The 17,971-nt window shown below is 40.1% G+C and overlaps 2 protein-coding genes across 7 annotated transcripts in view; one reads left to right on the top strand and one right to left on the bottom strand.

The window, feature by feature from the left end:
• The window catches only part of pcxb (pyruvate carboxylase b), a 501,867-nt gene that overhangs the window by 126,673 nt on the left and 357,223 nt on the right, over positions 1–17,971 (bottom strand). The window lies entirely within an intron of this gene.
• Positions 1–17,971, top strand: part of LOC117505084 (leucine-rich repeat and fibronectin type-III domain-containing protein 4) — a 69,042-nt gene that overhangs the window by 247 nt on the left and 50,824 nt on the right. For 3 of the 4 annotated variants that reach the window (XM_034164615.1, XM_034164616.1, XM_034164617.1), the window contains exon 2: positions 885–945. The gene's annotated coding sequence lies outside the window, so the exon portion shown is untranslated. Of the gene's footprint in view, positions 1–811; positions 946–17,971 lie in introns of those variants that run through there. The other variant, XM_034164614.1, reaches the window with a different exon arrangement.

Here is a 17,971-nt window from a genome sequence, read left to right on the forward strand (position 1 = left end):
GAAGAAGAAGAACGGGAAGAGGAGGATAACGGACATGTCACACACAGCTCTGAATGGTTCTCTTCTTTTGCAGGTTTCTAGTGATCCCCCCATCGCGCCGGATAACCTCCAACACTCCCACGCTGCACCTGCCAAGGTCGTCGACAAACGGCTGATTCATTACGGAGGGGAAGCCGACGGTGATCGCGACAGAGCCTCGTGACACGCCCTGAAAATTGCTGCGGGTGGGCTCGTGAGGGATGAGGAAGGAAAAGGTGAAAGTGTGACAGAATGAAGGTACACAAGGGAGCCTGAGAGCGAGATGAACAAACTGGGAAGAGACAAGGCAGTGTGAAGGAGGTGGGGAGGGGGGAGGAGAAAGAGGACAGGAGGAGGGAGGAAGGGGGGATGAGGAGAGGTGAAGATCGCCGCAGACTCTGGGATTTTCTCGCCCTCGACTGAACCCCTCCAGGAACCAAAAAAAAAAAAAAGAACCATGAAGAAATCATCTCAAAAATGCTCGAAACAGGATTTCAAGCCGAGTGGATTTCAGACCTTCTCCTAACTCAAGTCACCGTTTTGGAATACTGCGCTGGAATTGAGCGAATAATTGTGGATTTTCCAGGTTTTTCTTCATCTATAGAAGCATAAGAGGATATCGTTGGATTGAAGTTCCCGCAACCCCGCATTTTTCTGACACTGACCTACATCAGATTCCTTTTCTGTTGCTTTGATATACGTGTGTGTGTGTGTGTGTGGGAGGAACAAGTTTCAGCACAAGCATATAAGCCACAGGCCACGCCCCCTCCACCCTCCTGCTCCTCCTCCTCTTCCCCCGATGGCCCGGCACAAGGAGAAACACCTGCAGCGAGATCTGTGCTAAAACACACCAACACACACAAAATCACACACTCTTGGATAACATGTGGAGTTGATTCGGATTATAAAGCCGCACAGACGGAAAAGGTAACGCACGTGCACTTTCTGACCGTTGCACACAGACACACACACACACACACACACACACACACACACACACACATTACTGCTATGATGTATTGTGCCAGTGAGGCCGATCTGTACATGCACGGGAGCACATCAACATCGGTGCTGTGCTCCTCCCACACAATAATAAACAGATGTGCATTCAGAACAACAAAAACCTTAGAAGATCGCACTGTTTGGCTCCCCTCATCACTTTACCGTGCTTCGTTTTTGCCACGCTAAGAATCTGTGAGCCTGTCAGCCAGCTGTCTGGCATCAGTTTACCCACGAGGTGAATCTCTGCTTTGTGTAATCTCACCTGGCGTGTGGACGTGTGGGTTTGGCAGCGTTTGCAGCAATTCCAAACCTGTTCCTTCAGTTGAGGCTTTTTTTTTTTTTTTTTTTACATAAGCTGCACACACAGTTGGCACACTGACACAGCAGATCAGACTGGCTGAGTGGATATATGGGAGGATAAGAGGGTGATGAGAGAGAAACGAGATCAGATGAAAGCGAGAGAGGGAAACTGTAAGGTGGATTAAATGAGACTAGCTACGAGTAAAAGAAGAAAGAATGACACACAGTGGGGTGATGATTCTGCACAGGTCAGATGAAAGGACGAGAAACGGCTGATGTGTAGAAGGTTAAGTCAAGAAGGACAGAATAGGGGAGAGAAAGTGAAATAATAAAGGGCTGAAGTAGAGACAAAGTAGGAGGGATATGACGGATCAAAGTCGACAAACAGAGGAGGTAGCAAAATGTGCACTTAAAGATAAGAACGAGTGCAAATTTGGTTTTACCCCCCATGTACATTTAAAGATAGAGATGGAGTTTCATTTTAAATATCCTCAAAGCTCCACTCTCTGATGACAGTTTTCTGGTAATACCCGGATTTCTGGGGGTGTACTTTGACAACCAATGGGTTGCTTGAACAAAACAGGGTGTACATGAGACTAACGTTACCCGCAGTTGAGGCTAACATTTTGCAGTGATTTCCGTTAGTCTGGTTGCCTATACAAATGCTAACATTAGCATGGCTAACCATAACTAATGCTAAACATTAGCGGGAACCATAGTTCATAACACATCTTTATGCTTTAATAAAACCCATGTTGGTATAATTTCCAGTGTGAGTAACTCCACATGTGGAAATCTAGAAAATTCTGGGAAGGTTTTCGGACCATGTACGTACAAACTACTGCTGATAGATAGAAATTAGGACACAAAATGAGTTTTTTGGACTGCTATAATGTCATGAAAACCCCTGTTCTTTGCACTTAAAGCAACACAGAAACGGGTCTGTTTTTAGCATAAAATGGGCTTTTATCCAATGCTATGACATAAGTAGCTACAAACCTTATTAACTTTTTAAGCATACCTCATGAACCACTTTGCCCATGATCACTACAAAGATATATAGCAAACTCTTTAAATGACAGTGACAAAGATTTAGATGATTTTGTTAAGATCAAGGGTGACAGTGGAAAATTGGCATCCTGACTGAGGGAAAGGATGCCAACATCTTCACAAGAAACGAAGGTCCACATCTTTAGGTGCCAAGTGCTACCTGTCCTACTGTATGGTTCTAAGACGTGGATGTTAACCAGTGACATAAGGTGATAACTGGATGCCGTTGGTACTGGGTCTCTTTGGCGGATCCTTGGACACTGCCAGAATGACTTTGATGAGAAGTACATTGTGAAAGAGCTTTGAAACTTTGGCCATGTGCTGCATTACTCTATGCAAGATCCAGTGCACAGGTGCTTGAGTGTTGAGGACCCCAATGGATGGAGAAAGCCAAGGGGACACCCACATTTCATCTGGCTGTAGCAAGTACATGGTTAACTTCAAGATGTGGGGATGGAGCAATTAACGGGGTGGTAAGACAATTGGTAAAAAGTTGCCTACTCATGATACTGCTGAGTATAGTATGTTAAAGATATCAACTGCAGCAAAGATTTAATGACAAGGGGATTTGGGGTACCGTGGAACTTTACCATCTGATAAATATACCAACTATGGAGCGCAACATGGGAAACGTACAACTATACAGTTGAGGAACATTAACAAAAAATATGGAAAAAAACAAAAACTATTTCTAACTGAGCTTTGTAACAGAGACATGATTCATTACAGTCTTCATTGATCATTTGCAGCAGTTTTGCTTTGAAACATTAATCATAGGAGACACGTTTATGTCTTAGAAGTGTTTTCACAAAAAGTCCTTTCAATGACCAAAATGAAATTCTCATGCAGAAGATACACCAACAGTAGATATCGTGTGGTTCAAAGAAGTTAAATAGTATAATAAAAGCTTAATTTTTCCCATGAGCTTTAGCATTCTGTACCTTGTTGTTGGCGAGGCTGTCTGTCATGTTGATGCTACAGTAAGAGAGACGTGTGAGCAGATGGGACGCTCTCGCTCTTCAAAATAGGAACTAAAGTGAACAGACGGGCAAATGAATGGAAGAATACAGAATAGACAAATTAATCAAGAGAAGAGAATAGCAACACATTAATTCATCAAGGAATAATTTTTTAAGCAAACTGATTCCAGGAGGGACTGATCATAATTATGGGTAACAGATGAAAACACAAAGCTGGAGCGTTCAGATGTCACACCCCTGGGGTTTAACTATTTTTCAATCAAAGTGAGAAGGAGAAATGTTTGAAAGCCTGAAACAAGAGAGATGCAGTGATGTGTCAAGAAGATGGCATGTGATGGGTGGATGAAGAGATGACAAATGGAGAAGAAACTAGAACGTGCAGGCAGAGCGAAGGAGCTGGATTTTAAGCTTATTCCACCTGTGGGGCTGGCAAGAATTTAAACTAAACAGATTGCTCCAGAAAACTGCTCAATGTTGTGAAATGCTCTAAACACTAAATGGAACAACTGATTCAGAAAATGATTCACTGTTTCCAAAGGCTCAAGGTGCTCCATGAATAAATTACTTTGGAAACATGAAAAAAAAAAAATCATAAAAATGTATAGAAATGCTCAAAACATGAAATTAAACAACTGCTTCACACAATTACTCACAGTTTCAAAGCATGGAAGTGATTCAGTTTCTAAATGAAAAACTAAACCACGCTAGCTTCAGAAAGTGACTATTAAAAAGCTCAAAATACTAAGTGAAACATTTTCTTTACAAAGTTAGAACCTTTTTAAAATGCTCAAACTCAATGAAACTACTTGAGTAACTGATGCCCCATTTAGAAAACCTCAGAAGTTTCTTCACAATGTTATTCAGGGCTCGACACTGCCAATTGTCTGGTGGCCCGGTGGCGATTTGGCCCTGCAGGCCAGTACAATTTAGAAAATGATGGTCCACTGGGGTCAGATTCGCAAAAGTCTATTTATTTTACCATTTTTTTCCGGCAGCAAAGTCGAATTTCTTCACATCTCTGTGTCATCAAACTTCAGCAAGTCTGCCATGTTTGTTTTTGTCCAGCATGAAACTCTTGCAGAGTCTCCCGCACCTCCTTGGCGTGGGAAGCAAATGAAAAAGACACAAAGAGAACAGAACGCTTTGAATGAGTGAAACTCTAATATGTTTAAATTACAACCACCCAAAAACAGGACAACAGCCAGGAAAAAGGTCAGTTCCAATTTAAAAATTCATTCACAACACTTAACTGGTAAAATGTAAAGTAACTTAAATTCATAAGTGCATGCACGGTCAGTTCCAACACTTTAACATGTAAATACATAACAGAAAGTTATGTACAAAGTTAGTTCGAACATTAGCATGTTCAAACAAAAACTGAAATGCAAAAAAGTCATCAACTAATGGCAATTTTATGCAGTCTTAGTGTTTATTAATTTCAGCCTTATAATGCACCAGAATGCATGACAATGCATCAAAAAAAAAAAAAAAATGTTGTCGCTGTAGTTTGCATTGCGCACGAACCTGTGGACCAGTAGAATTTTGGTGGGGTCAGTAACTTATCAAAGCTAATGGCCCTATTGAGGCTTTTCAGGTTTCAAATCCCGCAAAACCTCGGAGAGGTCGCTGTGCTGCGAGATCTCAGTAACATTGAGAACTGCATTGATACGCTCTGATCACGCTTCACTTTAACCGCTGCACACGGACGACACAATTAACATCGCAACATAAAACTATTTTTCTATTGTGCCTAAAACTCTTGTGAATATATTCTCTGGGTTTTTAGACATTGTTATTGCGTTTATTTTATGTAAACATGCGAGAATCACAGGCTGTCTCTCCGTTATTTTCAATGGGAGTGGCTCTTTAACGTCTTGATTATTGTTCTTTACAACACTGTTTGTCCTCTTTGTTCCAAACTAATATATATAATACGTCTGAAATTCGGTTTGCGCTTATTAAATTCCACGCAGATTAAATGTAGCAGACACAGATTTTTTGTTATAATTGTTTTAGCAAGTTTTCAGGGTATCATGCAGCAGTCTCTTATTAACGTAATGAAAAGCATAAAAAAATTACATTTTTGTAGTATAATATTCATTTACAATTGTCATCGTGTGGATTCTCTATGTTGTTTTGACTGCAGCGACTCTGGCACGCAAGGGATTGATTATGGGATACGTGAAAACCCCGAATGGGCTAGTGGCAAAAAGTGGTCAGCGTCTAGCCCTGTTGTTCCTTTTCATAATGTTCAAAAGATTAAAAAAATAAATAAAATAAAAACATACAAATGCTTTAAGACATGATCCAGTGTTTTAAAATGCTCAGCAGGCTGAGTCATTTTCGAAGCTTATAATGTTTCAAATTGCTTGAAACAAAAGTATAGAAACATTTTGTGTACAGAAGAGATTCAGTGTTTCAGAAAACAATTCCCTCTTTTGTAACATACTAAAAACTAATTGAAACAATTGCTTCAGTCTTGATCTTCAGATACTTGAAACAGTGGCCCAAATGATTGGCAAAAACAGACAATTCAACATTTTGAAACCTGAAAACAGTTAGCAATACCACAGTGAGACACACACCTCCTCAGAAAATAAGCAAGGCCACGCCCCTTGGTAGAGTAAACACAAGCACTAAAGAATGCAAAATTATATAACTAATATATGAAGACTGTGAAGAAAGACGACCTCAAGACAAAGGATGAAAAGGTTGAAGATGTACCACAAAGGTTGATGGAAAAGAAGTGAAATGGATTTAAAAAAAGTAATTCAACAGTATGTGACAAGGAGTTAAATGTCAAAACTTGCAGACAGGTTTTAAATTCTGAGATGTTAAGAGAAAAGAGGGATGAGCGGGTGAGTAATTAAAGTGTTGACAGTCTGTTTGGGCACAGCAGGAGCTTGATGAGCAGAACAAACTGTAACCACAGCAACGGCTGGAGACAGATGGAGGGATGGTTTTAGGGTGGGGGGGGGGGTCCTGAAAGTGAAAAAAAGTGATGAGAAGGAACAGGCAAAGGAAGAGAAGGGCAAGACAAGAATAAGATCATGAAGGTTTGATAAACACAAATAGAAATCAAGCTGCTCAAATCTGAGAAAAAGGACCCAAGAGACATTGGAGGAAATTCCCAAAACAGGATTAGGAGGGAAAGATTATTCCATTCCCGTGGGGGCTCTGATTTGAAAGTAAACATTTCTGACTAGGTTTAGACATGTGAGCTACCTAATCCTCTTTGGTGACATGCCCCTAACACAGAAAAGTTATCAATCAACAAAGTCCTCGCCAACAACGGTGAACAACAAAAACATGACCAAGTGACATCATGAATTCATTTATGTCCAGATATGCAGCTTCTCTCTTCATAACTGAGCCTTTATAGAGTAAAGATGCATTCAAATCAACATAAACAGCATCTCCCACTAAATCACGATGCATCGATCTCATGCATCTCACACCAAATGACGTGCGTACACTCGCTGTGTGAGGTCTCAGGTGTTGACGGAACACAATCAGACATTACGTAATTTATGGTACGCAGGCCTCCGGCTGTGCTGCATAAGCAGTTAGAAGAGTTTCTGATGTTTTAATCCTGGCTGAACAGTCATCAGAACACATGCAATTTACCACACATAAAACAGTCCCATGTACAGATGCAATCAATCCCATGCTAATGTTACTTTGAGCCATAAAATTGGGGGATCTGACAGGTGTCGGGTCCTGGAGCCACTTGAAACCTTTCAGATATTTAAGCAGAATTTCCATGTAGTGACTGAATATGCAGATTTTTGGTGGTGATGGTGGTGGTGAATTGGGCCTTTTCCCAGATTTCGAAGCACATCCAAGCCCGCCGAATGTGTCGACTGTCAGCATTTCTTCGAGCTCAGCTGTGCATGTCGGGAACGCGATTTGACAGATGTACAGCAGCACTCAAAGCAATGCTACAGTGCAAATACAGATGTTTGTCTGCACTCAGACTCCTGACAGCACATACGTTATTAGACGTTTGAGTCATGGTGCAGAATAAAGTCTTGGCGATGACTGTTGGAATAAAATTAGAATTTGAATAAAACGGGCTTATTCTGCTCGCCTGACAACGAGAGCACAGAGTGTCTCTGCCTGCATCAACACTGTATTAGAGTGTGAGGTGAGGGGGAAAAAAGAATAAGAAGCTCAGGGAAAAGCAGTTTTCCCTGCAGGCTCATTCCAGCACTGTTGCTACTCTTGTTTTGCCTTTATTAGTGCCTCGCACCGGGGGGGATGGAAGGCTCTATGTGGTGAGTTGCAATGCAGTGTGCAATTCATCACGGTCGAGAGTGGAGTCTGTGATCCCATGCTCGTTCCAAACAGGCTTTAAGCAAATAATCATTGAAGAGAAATATCTGTCTGTGTTCCTCTTTCCCCTCAGTGGTTAGTGAGATTTATTTAAGAGGAGGCACACAGACGTGTATAATATCAACATATCAGTCAGTCACTGTCATTCAGAGGGAAATGTGGAGTGCTGATTGGCTAATTGTTCTCGTGCAGGATTTTGCCTTAAACCTAGGAACCCTTGCTGAATCATCAAAGTCCCACTTGAACATACATCCATGCACAGAAACTTTCCATGAGGGTGCATCCTGTTGTGACAGCCAATCAGGGTTCATATAAGTGGCATGGGATGAGGTTCTGCATTGTGGTGTTGTCTCCCTGACTGATATTTGTGGAGGATTTGAATTTCTTGATTAATGAGCTGTGCAAACATGCACAGGTGCAGACAAGCACACGAGCACACAACATGCACGGTGCACCTACCCCAAGACAATATGGCAGCATTGAAAAAAGAAAAAAAAAAAACAGATGGGAAAACATGAAGGCAGAAGGCAGAAAGGCATTACGTGCATTCAATTCAATTTATTTATATAGCGCCAAATCACAACAAACAGTTGCCCCAAGGCGCTTTATATTGTAAGGCAAGGCCATACAATAATTACGTAAAAACCCCAAAGGTCAAAACGACCCCCTGTGAGCAAGCACTTGGCGACAGTGGGAAAAACTCCCTTTTAACAGGAAGAAACCTCCAGCAGAACCAGGCTCAGGGAGGGGCAGTCTTCTGCTGGGACTGGTTGGGGCTGAGGGAGAGAACCAGGAAAAAGACATGCTGTGGAGGGGAGCAGAGATAAATCACTAATGATTAAATGCAGAGTGGTGCATACAGAGCAAAAAGAGAAAGAAACACTCAGTGCATTATGGGAACCCCCCAGCAGTCTAAGTCTATAGCAGCATAACTAAGGGATGGTTCAGGGTCACCTGATCCAGCCCTAACTATAAGCTTTAGCAAAAAGGAAAGTTTTAAGCCTAATCTTAAAAGTAGAGAGGGTGTCTGTCTCCCTGATCCGAATTGGGAGCTGGTTCCACAGGAGAGGAGCCTGAAAGCTGAAGGCTCTGCCTCCCATTCTACTCTTACAAACCCTAGGAACTACAAGTAAGCCTGCAGTCTGAGAGCGAAGTGCTCTATTGGGGTGATATGGTACTATGAGGTCCCTAAGATAAGAAGGGACCTGATTATTCAAAACCTTATAAGTAAGAAGAAGAATTTTAAATTCTATTCTAGAATTAACAGGAAGCCAATGAAGAGAGGCCAATATGGGTGAGATATGCTCTCTCCTTCTAGTCCCCGTCAGTACTCTAGCTGCAGCATTTTGAATTAACTGAAGGCTTTTCAGGGAACTTTTAGGACAACCTGATAATAATGAATTACAATAGTCCAGCCTAGAGGAAATAAATGCATGAATTAGTTTTTCAGCATCACTCTGAGACAAGACCTTTCTAATTTTAGAGATATTGCGTAAATGCAAAAAAGCAGTCTTACATATTTGTTTAATATGCCCTTTGAATGACATATCCTGATCAAAAATGACTCCAAGATTTCTCACAGTATTACTAGAGGTCAGGGTAATGCCATCCAGAGTAAGGATCTGGTTAGACACAATGTTTCTAAGATTTGTGGGGCCATGTACAATAACTTCAGTTTTATCTGAGGTCATCCATGTCCTTATGTCTGTAAGACAATCCTGCAGTTTAGCTAATTGGTGTGTGTCCTCTGGCTTCATGGATAGATAAAGCTGGGTATCATCTGCGTAACAATGAAAATTTAAGCAATGCCGTCTAATAATACTGCCTAAGGGAAGCATGTATAAAGTGAATAAAATTGGTCCTAGCACAGAACCTTGTGGAACTCCATAATTAAGCTTAGTCTGTGAAGAAGATTCCCCATTTACATGAACAAATTGTAATCTATTAGATAAATATGATTCAAACCACCGCAGCGCAGTGCCTTTAATACCTATGGCATGCTCTAATCTCTGTAATAAAATTTTATGGTCAACAGTATCAAAAGCAGCACTGAGGTCTAACAGGACAAGCACAGAGATGAGTCCACTGTCTGAGGCCATAAGAAGATCATTTGTAACCTTCACTAATGCTGTTTCTGTACTATGATGAATTCTAAAACCTGACTGAAACTCTTCAAATAGACCATTCCTCTGCAGATGATCAGTTAGCTGTTTTACAACTACCCTTTCAAGAATTTTTGAGAGAAAAGGAAGGTTGGAGATTGGCCTATAATTAGCTAAGATAGCTGGGTCAAGTGATGGCTTTTTAAGTAATGGTTTAATTACTGCCACCTTAAAAGCCTGTGGTACATAGCCAACTAATAAAGCTAGATTGATCATATTTAAGATCGAAGCATTAAATAATGGTAGGGCTTCCTTGAGCAGCCTGGTAGGAATGGGGTCCAATAGACATGTTGATGGTTTGGATGAAGTAACTAATGAAAATAACTCAGACAGAACAATCTGAGAGAAAGAGTCTAACCAAATACCGGCATCACTGAAAGCAGCCAAAGATAACGATACGTCTTTGGGATGGTTATGAGTAATTTTTTCTCTAATAGTTAAAATTTTATTAGCAAAGAAAGTCATGAAGTCATTACTAGTTAAAGTTAAAGGAATACTCGGCTCAATAGAGCTCTGACTCTTTGTCAGCCTGGCTACAGTGCTGAAAAGAAACCTGGGGTTGTTCTTATTTTCTTCAATTAGTGATGAGTAGTAAGATGTCCTAGCTTTACGGAGGGCTTTTTTTTATAGAGCAACAGACTCTTTTTCCAGGCTAAGTGAAGATCTTCTAAATTAGTGAGACGCCATTTCCTCTCCAACTTACGGGTTATCTGCTTTAAGCTGCGAGTTTGTGAGTTATACCACGGAGTCAGGCACTTCTGATTTAAAGCTCTCTTTTTCAGAGGAGCTACAGCATCCAAAGTTGTCTTCAATGAGGATGTAAAACTATTGACGAGATACTCTATCTCACTTACAGAGTTTAGGTAGCTACTCTGCACTGTGTTGGTATATGGCATTAGGGAACATAAAGAAGGAAACATATCCTTAAACCTAGTTACAGTGCTTTCTGAAAGACTTCTAGTGTAATGAAACTTATTCCCCACTGCTGGGTAGTCCATCAGAGTAAATGTAAATGTTAATAAGAAATGATCAGACAGAAGGGAGTTTTCAGGGAATACTGTTAAGTCTTCAATTTCCATACCATAAGTCAGAACAAGATCTAAGATATGATTAAAGTGGTGGGTGGACTCATTTACATTTTGAGCAAAGCCAATTGAGTCTAATAATAGATTAAATGCAGTGTTGAGGCTGTCATTCTCAGCATCTGTGTGGATGTTAAAATCGCCCACTATAACGACGTGCATGTCATCACTATAATGACAGTGCATGTCATCATTGGTGTTGCATGAGCCAACCTGTAAACCTGTAGTGGAAAACATTTTTTAAAAGTTTCCCCTAACAGCTGTTTCTGTGTACTGGTTAAGGTTGGTATGTGCCCCTTTACTAAAATTCAGAGTTTCCTTGGATTGCTTTTGTGGTTGTTGAATGACATGAATAACAGCAGCATCTGTTCATCCATTGCTTATCAGCAAGCTGAGAAAAACCCGAAACACAGTTATGTCGACATATCAGCTGAAAACCTTGCTGTGAAAAAGTTCCATACGCATGAACATTCAGCAAGATACAGTGCAAACATACCTCTTGACCTTCGCTAAGTTGATGCAAACATTGCCTGTCTCATGGATCCCAGTCACTGTATACCTAGCTTGATCATCTCCCTCATTTTCTTCATTTGTGGCTAAATATATCCAAAATCCTTCCTGCTGAGTTGTGTGATAGTATAAAGATATTTGAGTTGTAGAATGAGACAACTGTGAAAGCAACAGTTTACTTTTCGGATCACATTTTTTTCCAACCACACCTGCTCCCAATCCTTCATCAATCCAGTGTCCACTCAACATCCAACAGATGGCAGACGTGTCTGTGAAATAGATAAGCAAAACAACGATGATTTGATTGTCCTGATGCAACAAATTTCAACTGATCTGAAAACAAAACTATCATCACATGCCCTTTAATTTGACGAGGTAAACAAAAGCATTTGTTGTTTTTGAGTTGTCGGGCATCTTTGTTCATGTACTTTCCTGCATATCTGCTTAAATCTATTCGGCAGTGGACAAATTATGGCTGAATCAAATCTGTCACCAGTGAGCTTTGCTTTTTCAATTTAAACATGGCGAACATTATTGAATTCAGAGTGAAAATGGAGACGATAATCCAAACTCCTGAAAGTTTGTATGCTTTAGTTCTCACATTACGGAACAATATTTATGTTCTAAAAAGTGAACATATGGCAAAAACAAAAACAAGCGCCTGCTAAACTTTGACTGTGCATCATCATAAGCCATGTTACTGTGCACAATACTCAGGTGCAAATGAGCAGTGGCCATCTGGAGCCAAGCAGCACCAAAAACACAACCGTGCAGAGTTGCCACTGTGGCAACAAAAAGGGCGCTATTCACCAATGACAACAATTCAATAAAACAAAAACAGTCAGGAAGGAATCCTGGAATAACAGTACATCAGAGCCGTTTTCAGCACTCCGTGTCCCTTGTTTGCTCAGCTGTTCCATCATTTTGGCTGCTCAGCGATATGCGTCTGCACAACTGTTATTGATCAATACAATAAAGAACAAAATATTGCTACAATTTACAAAAGGGACGTCACAAAAACATAATGCTGACATCTTATTTTAGAGAAAGCAAGACAATCAAGTATTCCAAACTCTTCCTTATCAAAGGACAAAAGGTCTGGGACAAACTACACATTAGAATTTTTCAGAAATTCATTTGATAGTGGACAATATTTCAGGAATATCCAGGACATGAAGAACCCTTGCTGGCATTGTGCACCTTCACTGATGCGCCAAATTACTGTCACCGCTGTTATGTGCCAATTCGATTTAAACTTCCAGAAAAATAATCTTCAGGCTGTGCACTTTTCCGCCGAGAGGAAACATAATTGCAAAACCTCAGCAAGTAGTAGGAGATTGGCTGCCAAGGATGCAATGAGAAGCTGCCCATACCACTGCAGAACCGTGGTGAATCAGACAGCAGGTTCTCTGTGGCGCACAGCTGGATGTGCGCTTTGCTACCAACTGGAGTATTTCATTAAAATGTCTGAATTTCTCAGAACCATTCAGCTGCATGTTTTAAGTTTTAGCCTGCAGCTTGTTGACGGAATCACATTTTTGCACCCAAGTTCACACGTGGCACTCACAGATCTGTACGGCTGCAACGTTTTACAGTCTATTTTCACCAAAACAACAAAATCTGTTTTTGTACGGCCCCACTGGAATGAACCTCCCACACATCTGCCCCTCCACTGCCAACTTTACACCCCGTGTTTGCACAAAAACAAACAGATGCCTACAGTTGAGCACAGTACCATGAAAATACCAGATCCACTTAAACTGTGATGCCTCAAAAAATAACAACAAAAACATTACAGAAGCAGAAAAAAGACAAGAGCATTTATCATTGCAACACATGCAAACTACGCACATAAAGATGAGTTCATATCCACCGCCAAACCCTATAAACCCCACAAGAAGCAGGTTCTGCAGGGGTGACACTACTTCATATGATTTATAAGAGATCACTTACGAATTAAAAGTTATATCAATAATATATCTAAACAGCACACAGCGTCAAACAGCACCAGCCTCCTTCATCTCAGAACAAAAACAGTTGAGCCAAGTGATTATGCATCATTACATTGCCCTATTTATAATTTTATTGCAATGAGAATTCTTCACATCCTAAAATAGCCCAAATTAATTGAGTCATGCTAATTAGTGCCATCCTTTCTAAATATCACAGCGCTGTGTTTTTAAAATTCAGCTGCCTATCTTTAAACAAATATGCAAATGTGTACCCTTCTCGGCCTTCATGTTTATGTTTTGCAGGCTGAGTGTTGCTGAGGACGCCATGGTGGCGATATGTATCACGATAAATGGGTCAAAATACAACTTTATTTCTAAACAGAGTTGGAGGACACAACTTGCTGTGTACCACAATCCCACAACCTTACATTATACTGATAACTCGGTGGACAAATTGACTCCAAACAACTTCATTTTAAATTTCATTCCAATTTATTCAAATGTTTTTTTCATTGCACAGTGTAACGGAACACACTGAAGTGAACAGTGAGATTATCATTGTATAATATGTTAAACTGGGCCTAGGCATTAAACTCTAACCTAATTAAAATCCCATTGCTTTGTTTTATTATTTCTGATTACATTTTTAAAATAGTCACAATCAATTTTTTTCGATCATTTTAAACTTTATTATAAAATTGAAATCAATGACCTTTTTTTTTGCTCACCTGCAATATTTGAACAGCCTTCCAGGAGGCTGCCACCCTCTCACTAGACTACCTTCATGGCCTAACATGACTCACCATGGTTCACACTTTGGGAATCATGACTCTAAACCATTACTCACTGTTCTGGTTTTAAAACCCAAGTGAACCCACGATTCTGTTTTAAAAGATGGAGGTGTTGCACTTATGTTTTTCAACATGTTCCCGCCTGTAGTAATGACAGATGTAGCAGATGCTAGGTACCAGGAGGCAACCAGCCTACCAGCCCTAATGTAACAGGACGCCACAGTGAAGCAAAGGAATTTTAAGAATGTTTCAAATCAGTTTAGTGTATCAAAAAAAAAGGTTAGAAAATTGATATTATCACAGAAAAAAAAACACTCAACTTGTGTTGAGTGTTTCTGCAAAGCCAAAATATTTTGGTGACCTGATACAATAGTTTGTTGACCTGTAAGTGCCAACTCCATCTTGACTTAAAAAAAAAAAAGGTGCTTGGTTCTTTGTGACAAATCTTTTCTAATACATCCGATTTCATTTCGTAAGTCACTATTAGTCACCAACTTCCATCATCTGCAAAATGTTCTCAACAACAGGTCAAATTTCTCTTCAGGTACACAGAATCACCACTCAAGTTTGCTTCTAGCTGCAAATAATTCCATTATGTGTGCACTTGATATCGGTCAATCAAAATAAAATTGACAAGAACAACTGTTGCACCGGGTGTTGATGTTCCCACTTCAACTACCCTCGCTACTTTGGCACTTTTGACAATTATGCCACTGTGGGCAAAACCATTTGCTGAACGCACAAATTCAAAAATAAAGACCAAATGACCCATTTTGAAAATATTACAAAGTTACGGAATCCTACTCAACAGCAGTACTCTGCTTTAGCAGCAGTAATCTCAGTAAATGAATTGAGGCAAATGGGGCTCGGCGAATGTCTGGTTTAAAAAAGCCAACTGGGGCAGAGATATGAACTGTGACACGTACATCCAAAAAGCGTAAGAGATGTGAACTGTGGCATTAAGCACAAAATTCTAACCTGCTCATAAGATGGATGAGAGTGGTACCTATAGAACACTACACTGGTTTTTCACCATATGACAACATTTTAAAGGCTCCCCGGCTTCTAATTTGTGCTAAATCAAAAATATGTAGCTCCAGTCTCCCTTCTGGCAGTATTTTCACGTTTGAATAAACAAAAATGAGCCTTGTAAAACAGGCATTAATAGAATTCCATGAAGCAGAGGTGTCTCACTTTGACTAACTTTCAATTTCTTTTAAACTAAAATATACAGAGCTTTCTAGGTTCGCTGCAGAGTGAACTGCATATCTATACAAAGTAAATCACGAGTGACAGCTTTTAATAAGCCGAACTTCAAAGCATGCAACGTTATTATCAAGTCCTTCTTCAGCAAACTGGCTCGCCTTCTCTGAAGTGCTGCCATTTTAAAAGATTACAGATACTTTGAAGACTTTCTCATTTCTGATCAGGTGCTGCATCCAAACTCACTCTGCAACAATTTAATTCCTGTTTGAAATCGAAGACCACAACAGTTCAACCTTCACATTACTCTCCAGAGTGGGCGGCGGGTGTGTGTGTGTGTTTGAAAAAATTGAAAAATCAAATCATGATTGAAGAAAAAGGAAAAAAATACGTCTTTACAGGAGGAACAAGAAACACCAGGAATTAAGCACTGCAGAAAAGTGATTTAAAAAAAAATGTACCGACTGCAAATTAGCACTTCTGTTACAACATTCCCACTCTTTCACACAATTCTGCATGCAAACAGTGATATCATGTTGTGTGCATGCTCATTTTTGTGCATAATTCATGCACTGCAATGCGTGAATGGGAATGCTGTTTATTCTCACGGCAGCAGATGTTACCATGTGTCAAAACAGACTCCTTTGTATCTACTATACACAACATCACTTTAACACAAACACATATTTTAACTGTGAAAATGTACTCTCAAGTATTTTTGTATTAATGCTGCTATTGGAGGAAAGAAAACTGTTGTCAATAATTTGAAAATAAGGTCTGCATTATATGTGCATGCACACACACACACACACACACACACACACACACACACACACACACACACACACACACACACACACACACACACACACACACACACACACACACACACACACACACACACACACACACACAGAATAAAATGGTTCTTGTTAATATGTATCAAATGCTCAGGAAATATAAAGTGTGTGCCATTAATTGTTATTCCAACCACAAGTAATAGATTAGAGCAAACAGTCACACATGCAGGGGTATTGGTTTGAGTCCTCTATGTCCATTTGTTCATGTGGGAACAAAATACCTCAAACAATTCTGATCAGACTAGAATGTTTGAAGGACAAACAAGGAGAACGCGACCAGATTTTGAGATAAATCTGTTGCAAGTCCAGGCTATCAGTTATAAGTTCTATATTGGTCCTAAGGCCCATTCATGCCAGGATTCTGTAGTGTGAAAGGGATTAGCATCTACAATTCACCCTAGATCGGACACCCATCCAATGCCGGGTACTTCCCTAGCCAAGGGTGTGTTAATTTTACCCTGGTTCTTTTTGTAATACTGTCCATTACAAAGTACAAATTCAAACTATTTCTCAGATTAAATTCAAAATCACGGTGAAAACAGGCCTGGGTTCCCAGACATGTAGCCCACATAGTAAAAAATAAAATATAATATGAAATAAACACATATATCTAACAGGTGGTACAATGCAGATGAAGTGTCTTGTCCAAGGACAAAGACAAGCAGCATGACTCGGAATGGAATCCAGGTTGGCATAACCCCAAACCAAATCCTAACACCAATGACTTACCTCGACAAGAGATTACAGGCCAAGATCCAAATTACAGCCAAATGTTTATATATATATATATATATACATATGTGTGTGTGTGTGTGTGCTTATTTATATATTTTTGAGAAACTGATTAAAGATACACCAACATGAAGTCACATCACCTTTCTGATGGTCACATGACCTTTGACTTTGGGAAACCAGGTCAATCTCAAGGTTGCAACTGTTTAACAGTTTGGAGTCAGTGACAAAGTGTTGCCATTTTGGACAGAATTAATCAAATGTTGGGGCTGCACAGAACCGTGTATTACGGTATCTCTGAATCAGAAAGAAATAATTAGCATGAATCAAACAAGTCAGGCGCGGGCAGGCACTCTCCGAGTCTTCACAACAATATGCGTGCACAAAGTGACACGACAAAAAAAGCAAAGCAAACGTAAACATGTAGGTTGTGCATACAGATGCTGATTACCATAAATGCAGAAACACGAGCATAGTCTGGTTCTCTCAGTACAACAGAACAGCAGTGTTTTTCTGGAGCCCTGCTGTGCAGAGACTGCAGTACTTTTATTTTCTAAAAGAGAATACCCTTTGCTTCTTTTTCTGCGATTTCTCATTTTTCTTCCATTCACTCCTACTCTTCTCCACAGGGGTTCTATAAGCTTTTCCCCCCTCTATCCAGGCCTATATGGTGAGAATAAAAAAAGAGCACTTCACTCTGCAGATTGGAAGAAAGAACTATACATCAAACACTTCACGACTGGCACTTGCAAGATTCCTTCTCTTTGACAGTGAGGAAAACACTTGATAAACAATGACACGTCTGAATGCTACAGATGTGCATACACGAAAACGTCAGGAAGGGTTTTTTCCTTCTAATATATTGTTCTTTGCATTTGCGTCACCAGAAAGCAAGATGCTTAAATCAACGTTGTGTCTCGGGTTATCTCCTGCGCCCTCCATTACAAAACTGTTCAATCTTGCTTCTTTTTCCATTGCTATTTTTCATCGCGGG

This window comes from Thalassophryne amazonica, chromosome 23, assembly GCF_902500255.1.
Source record: "Thalassophryne amazonica chromosome 23, fThaAma1.1, whole genome shotgun sequence".
NCBI lineage: Eukaryota > Metazoa > Chordata > Actinopteri > Batrachoidiformes > Batrachoididae > Thalassophryne > Thalassophryne amazonica.